Genomic DNA, 7,561 nt, shown 5'->3' on the forward strand with positions numbered 1-7,561 from the left:
CTGGCCCATAGGCATTGGTGAGTTTTGTTTCATGAGAGAACAAAAGGGTGAATGTGAAATGCAAGAAAGGGAGTAGTGGAGGAAAAAGGACATAGAGATTAGGGTAGAGTGTCTATGTCAGGACTTAATGTGTAACCATGGGAAGTTACCTAACATCTCTGAGCCTGTTTATACATCCTTACAGCATTCTTCAGTGGGTTCAGCAGCATATGTTTAGACACCTAGCATAATGATTTGTGCATGGTAATTGCTGGGGTGCATTTCTCCCTTCCTAGAGTAGGGGAGGCTGATCTGGGGTTTCCAGGGTCCCCTTCCACTCTCATACAGAATGTATTAAGGGAGCAGTGATTTCTAGTAATGAGAATCACATAGGAACTGGAATCTGATTTTTCATGATGGATTTAAAAAAGGAAGAAGAGACAGAAAATGTGTCTGCAGCTCTAAGATAATCAAGCCAAGTGTCAACCTTTAACCCAAATTCTCTCCCCAGACTTCACATGCCATGACATTGGGATATTGCTACCTCTAACAGTTAATATTTGTAGAGCACTTGACATTTACCAAAACATTTACATGCACACTGAGGATGTAGTCAGTTTTCTGTAGTGATTAACAGGTGTTGGGTTGTTGTTTGTTTGTTTTTTTAAGTTTGTTTATTTTGAGAGAGTGAGCAGAGGAAGGGCAGAAAGAGAATCCCAAGCAGGCTCCGCACTAACAGCGCTGTTAGCGAGGAGCCTGACGCAGGGCTTGAACTCTCAAACTGAGACCATGACCTGAGCTGAAACCACAGTCAGACGCTTAACCAACTGAGCCACCTAGGTGCTCCAAGGGGTTGGGTTTTACATTTAAACAGTTCCAAAGAACAGAAGAGGAAGAAAAGGTGGCAAGCATGACCAAAACACTACAAAACAGAAACAGCAAACACTACACCACCACCAAGTGAGGATAATTAGGAACACAGGAATGGTCTAACACCAGGAAATCTAGTTTAGTAAAGTTCACCACGTAAATAGAATTTAAGAGGCAATCACATGATGGTCTCACTTGCACAGAAAATGCTTTTGATATTTAATACCCATTTAAAATTTTTTAAGTCCTTAGTAAAATGGGAATAGATGAATACCTCTTTAGCCAGAGAAAACATATTTCTCAAATCGTGCTAATTGATAAAATACTTTATAAAAGGATCCCCATTAATATCAAGAATAAAACGTGTCTATCTACCATTACTAGAAGTAGAAAAAGGGAACAAGATAAAAAAATTTAAGGAGGCAAATTTGTAGATGATATAATTGTACCTGGGAAATACAAGAAAATTATCTGAACATGATTGCAAAAATAGAATTATTCATTGGTTAGATACAAATTTATTATTTAAAAAAATTGCTGCCCTATTTAAAATAAAACCTAAATAAATAAACATAATGAAGGCAAGTTTTTAATAATAAAAACAAGGATGGGGAGCCTGGGTGGCTCAGTCAGTTGAACATTCAACACTTGATTTCAGCTCAGGTAAAGATCTTGTGGTTTGTGAGTTCTAGCCCTGTGTCAGGCTCTGTGCTGACAGCATGGAGCCTTCTTGGGATTCTCTCTCTCTCTCTCTCTCTCTCTCTCTCTCTGCACCCCCCTCAAAAATAAACATTTAAAAAATAAATAAAAACAAGGATAAAATACTTAGGAATAAACAAGAAATCTCAAGATTTATAGAAAAACATTAAACTGTTAATGAGAAGTATAATAATAAATTAACTTACTCTATGGGAAGGAAGAAATAGCAATTATCCCAAAATCAAATTTATACATTTATGAGATCTCAATAAAAAATATCAACCAGATATTTTTTTGATCTAAACTAACATCCCAAATTTGATAGGGAAAAATTTAAAAGAACAGTCACAACATCCCTACCTAATATTAAAGTAAAAAATCACAGTTATTGAAGTAGTGTACTGTAGCTTCTTTAGTCAATTAAAGTATAGAAATAAATTGAATTATATATGGAAACTTAGTACATGATAAAGGTGCCTTTTCGAAAGCTTGTAACCTAGAGGGAAAATATGGATTATTCAATGGAGGTTAGAAAACTCTGGGGGAATTGGAAAAAATACCCCTACCTCACATGGGGGGGTTTACATGGAAATGTATTCTTGGTGGCTCAAACAAATACACACTTTTACTACTAGGAATTTATCCTTCATGAGTAATTCCCCCCAAATAAGAATATTCATCATAGCAATATTTGTGATATTTAAAGACTGGAATATCCCTGAATGTTCATTTAAAAAGATTTTTTTTACAATTCCCTTATTTTAATAAAGTAGGATACTAAGCAAGCATCAGAACGCCATAGGATGCTGCTGTGTGAAAATGGGGATGTGTATGTGTGTGTCTTTTTGTTTTTTTAATCTATAAGTTACCTCCCAAAGGATATATCATAAGTGAGTAACAGTGATTACATCAAGAAGGAAACCAGAAGAGTATAGGAAGAGAGATTCATTTCCACTTTATACCCTTTTGTATATTTTTTTGTATTTTATACCATGTGCATGTAACACCTACTCCAGTAATCATAAAATCATGTTTAAGGAAAAACAAAATAAAGTAAAAATGGTAAAAGAAAGCCTTCACTTAAATAGCGGTACTTTATAATCAGAATTTGGGTGAAATTCTAATTGTGCCTCTTGCTAAAAGTCTAACCTCAAATTATTTTTCCTTTCTGAATGTCAGTTGCCTCATTTACACTTGTGAACAAAGAGCCTACTGGACGTGGCTGAAGTGAAAAGTAAATGAGATTTCTAAACAGCTAAGCACAGTGTCAGGTAAATGTGATGGGTCCAGTATAAATTGTGGCTATCATTATATTTTGTCATTTAATCTTCATAAAAACCTTTTCACAAGAGGAAGAAAGTGTGTTGTTTTGGTTACCCCACCCCATTTTACAAGTGAGGGAAGTGGGCTTGATTCATAAAATTTCATGTCTCATTTTCTTCCATTCACATCTGAATTCAGAAAGAAAAAATTGTGATATGTAAGCTCCAGACTTGAGGCAGCAATTCCAGTAAAGTTCACGTCTAGACAGTATGGGTTGCAAACCGTGGTTTTTCAACAATTAATCATTGCACATTGACCATGACGTTGCTCTTCCCACTGAGCACAATCTTATTACTCAGTAAAAGATAATGTATGAAAATATCATATGACTTCACTCATATGAGGACTTTAAGACACAGAACAGATGGACACAAGAGAAGGGAAGCAAAAATAATATAAAAACAGGGAGGGGGACAAAACATAAGAGACTCTTCAATATGGAGAACAAAACATGGTTACTGGAGGGATTGTGGGAGGGGGGATGGGCTAAATGGGTAAAGGGCATTAAGAAATCTACTCCTGAAATCACTGTGGCACTATATGGTAACTAACTTGGATGTAAATTAAAAAAAAAAAAAAGGTAATGTATGAGAGTGTGTGTAAAATAGCCATAACTCTAGAAAATCACTCATTAGACAAGTTTAAGAGTGCTCAGGCCTTTTCAATCCACTGTAATTAAGAGTGTTAGTTTTTTTATGAACCAAGGGGAAATGTGATAAAGTACCATTTCACTCTCCATTTCTTGGTTCCAGGGTACTACTGTATTGCATTACTGTCTTTGGTCTTTTTCAATTGCAAGGAGTTTCCCAACCCAGAGAAGTTTGATCCAGGACACTTTTTGGATAAAAATAGCAGCTTCAGGTAAACAATACTTTGTGCCTTTTTCCCTTGGTTGCCACAAATAAATCTACCCAAGTCATACACATGCACGTTCTGGACAATTGTTAGCTTCACTGAGTTTATGGCATAAATAAGTAATGCACTGGTGATAGCCAAGTCAATCAAATCAAATTGTTACAATTCTCCAAATCTGGATGAAGCCATTTCAGGTAAGTCATCCAGGAACTATTTTGTGTTTGGTAATTGAGTATAATGCATGTTTTTTTGTTTACTGTTTGTTTATTTTGAGAGAGAGAGCGAGTGCGAAAGCACAAGTGGGGGAGGGGCAGAGAGACGGAGAGAGAGAATCCCAAGCATGCTCCACGCCAACAGCACACACAGAGCCCTACACAGGCTCAAACCCATGAACTGTGAGATCATGACCTGACCTGAGAGTCAGATGCTTCACCCACTAAGCCACCCAGGTGCCCCCAATGCAAGTTTTTAAAGAAACCAAAGAAAGTCCAATTCAGGTGTCATATATCACCAGCTGACCAAGGAATTTGTTTTTGCATACTTTTGTCTGTTGATCTCCCCTTTGTACTACAGACTTTTCCAAAACAAAATGTACCCATTTCTGGTTTTTGCAAACTGTTAACCATTATTAATTTTCTGATTCCTGAAGCCAGGGGCCATCGAAAAGATCTTGGTCACTTTATCTTCTTTCTTCCCCTCTGAAATTCAGAGCCCCACATATCCTTGCCTCTGTGCAGGAGCTGGTTGGCTGGCTCCCAGTTATTATTCCCCATAAGGTCATACAGACAACTTAGGATTGGTCAGCACACATTTTTTTTTTCCTTGTTATCCTATCCAATCATTTTATTGGTAGTTTCAAAAATAACAGTTGATATGTTTTGCTTCTAATTACAATGATAAGTGTTCAACATAAAAAATGGAAAATGCAGAAAAGCAAACCGAAAAAATAAAAATGTTACCCTACAGAGATAATCACTGTCAATATTTTACTATATACACTAAGTGCTCTTGAGCTCTCCTGTCACCCTCTTCTCTCCACCTTTCAGCCTGCCCTTCTCTCCTGCACTGCCAACCCTGAGTTGGGTTGAGGCCACAGCACCAGAGGGAGAGGAGGAGCCAGAGCTGGGAGCCAGCTGTGGCCTGGGAGTACATGGCCTCCTATTAGGAAGGTGGCAAGAAGAAAGTCTACTACCAAGATGGTGACATTGGAAATTATTATTATGGACAGGGTCAGCCTATGAAATCTCATAGAATCCTCATGACCCATAACTGGCTGTGAACTTATGGGTTATATAGAAAAATGAAAATATACAGCTCCCATAAAACCACGGCTGAAGAAATGACAAAATACCACAGTGATGAGTATCTCAAATATCTGCATTCAGTAAGATCAGGTAACATGAATATGTCTGAGTATCATAAGCAGATGCAGAAATTTAGTGATGGAGACAATTGCCCAGAGTTTCATGGACTCTGAGTTTTGTCAGCTTTCAACTAGTACTTGGGGCTTTGAAGTCAAACAAACCTCAAACCGATATGGCTGTTAACTGGGCTGGAGGATTACATCATGCTAAGAAATCCGAAGAATTAGGATTCTGTTATGTTAATGATACTGTACTTGCCACCCTTGAATTACTGAAGTATCACCAGAGAGTCTTATGTATTACTGATATTCATCATGGTGATGGTGCTCAAGAAGCTTTTTATGTAACAGACCATGTAATGACTGTATCTTTCCATAAATATGGGGAACACTTACCTGGAACAGGAGACTTGAGGGACATTGGTGCAAGAAAAGGCAAATACTCTTGTCAATTTTCCAATAAGAGACGGTATAGATGATGAGTCAGATGGGCAGCTATGTAAGCTTATTATCTCAAAAGTGATGGAGATGTATCAGCCTAGTGCTATAGTTACAGTGTGGTGTAGACTCACTGATGAGACTTGGTTGCTTCAATCTGATGGTCAAAGGTCATGCTAAATGTGTAGGAGTTGTAAAAACTTTCAATTTACCATTAACTGATTCTTGGGATGGGGGGTGGATAGACAATCTAATGTTGCTTGATATTGAACATGTAAGACTGCAGCCCACCCATAATTGTGAAGTTTCCAGTGAATTGCCACATAATGATTACTTTGAATATTTTGGACCAGTCTTCAAACTGCGTATTAGTTCTTCAAACATGACAAACCAGAACACCACAGAATTTATGGAAAAGATAAAACAGCATTTATTCAAAAATTTACACATGCTACCTCATGCACGTGGCATCCAGATTCAAACTATTCCAGAAGATGCTGTTCAGGAAGACAGTGAAGAAGATGGAGAAGATTCAGATAAGAGAATTTCTATTTGAACATCAGATAAATAGATAGCTTGTGATGAGGGATTCTCAGTTCTGAGGATGAAGGAAAAGGAGATTGTAGAAATGCTATCATAAAGAAAAGGAAAAGAAAGCTAGAATCAAAGAAGACAAGAAGGAAACTGAGGGCAAAAAAAAGTAGATGTTACGAAAGAAGAGAAATCCAAGGACAAGAGTAGTGAAAAAACAAATACCAAAGGAGCCAAATCAGAACAGCTCAGCAACCTTTGAATTAGAGTTTCACCAATTTCAGAAACCATAAAAAGGAGAGAAAAGGAAGGAAGAATTTTTTTTTTCTTTTTGAAGACTTCTGGTTTCATTTTATACTAGCTTGGCATGGACTGTTTATTTTCAAAATGGCTTGTTTTTGTTTTTGTTTCTTGTGGCAAGTTTTATTGTGAGTTTTCTAATTATAAAGCAAAATTTCTTTTCTCCATCATGCTTTATGTAATAGTATTTAAAATTGATGTTACTCTGTCCAAAAATCGATCTATTAAAAGAAGTAACTGGTAGGCGCCTGGGTGGCTCAGTCAGCTGAGTGTGCGACTTCGGCTCAGGTCATGATCTTGCAGTTCGTGAGTTGAGCCCCACATCAGGCTTGCTGCTGTCAGCACAGAGCCTGCTTTGTATCCTCTGTTCTCCTCTCTCTACTCCTCCCCCATTTGCATTCTCCCTCTCCCTTCCTCCCTCAAAAATAAACATTGAAAAAAAAAGAAGTAATTGGACTTTCTGAGCTGATTTCTCCATCCTTTGTAATTCTCTTTATTAAGAAACAATTATACTTGGAGGAAAAAACCCACAAAACTACAGTAATTAATACTGTGTGACTCTGGCATACAGATAGACATATAGATTGAAGATACAGAAATGGATCCAGAAATGAAACCTCACATAGTCCATTGATTTTCAATAAGGGTATCAAGACAACTTAATAGGGAAAGAATAGTTATTTTCACAAATGGGGCTGGGATAACTGGATATTCAATGCAAAAGAATGAAGTTGGACCTCTTCCTTAAACCATACACAGAAATTAACTCCCAAGTGGCTCATAGACCTAATGTAAGAGTTAAAACTATAAAACTCTTAGAAGAAAAATAGGAGGAAATCATGACCTTGAGTTAGGCAATAGTTCTTGAAATGACACCAAAAGCACAAATAACAAAAACAGATAATCTAGACATCATCAAAATTTTAAACCTTTGTGCTTCAAAGGGCAGCATCAAAAAAGTGAAAAGATAACCCACAGAATGGGAAAAGATACTTGCAAACCATATCTGATATGGAACTTGTACCCAGAATATATAAAGAACTCTGGTAAGTCAGCAATAAAGACAAATAACCCAATTTCAAAAATGGGCAAAGGGCTTGAACATTTCTACAAAGGAGATATATGAATGGCCAATAAACAAATGAAAAGTTCATTAAGATCACTAGTTACCAGAGAAATGCAAAGCAAAGCCACAATGGGATA

The 7,561-nt window shown here is 37.0% G+C and overlaps 1 pseudogene; it reads left to right on the forward strand.

The window, feature by feature from the left end:
* Window positions 1-4,876: 4,876 nt before the first annotated feature.
* Window positions 4,877-6,640, forward strand: LOC115526893 (annotated as a pseudogene).
* The last annotated feature ends 921 nt before the right edge of the window (window positions 6,641-7,561 follow it).

Source organism: Lynx canadensis, chromosome D2, assembly GCF_007474595.2.
Source record: "Lynx canadensis isolate LIC74 chromosome D2, mLynCan4.pri.v2, whole genome shotgun sequence".
Classification (NCBI taxonomy): Eukaryota; Metazoa; Chordata; class Mammalia; order Carnivora; family Felidae; genus Lynx; species Lynx canadensis.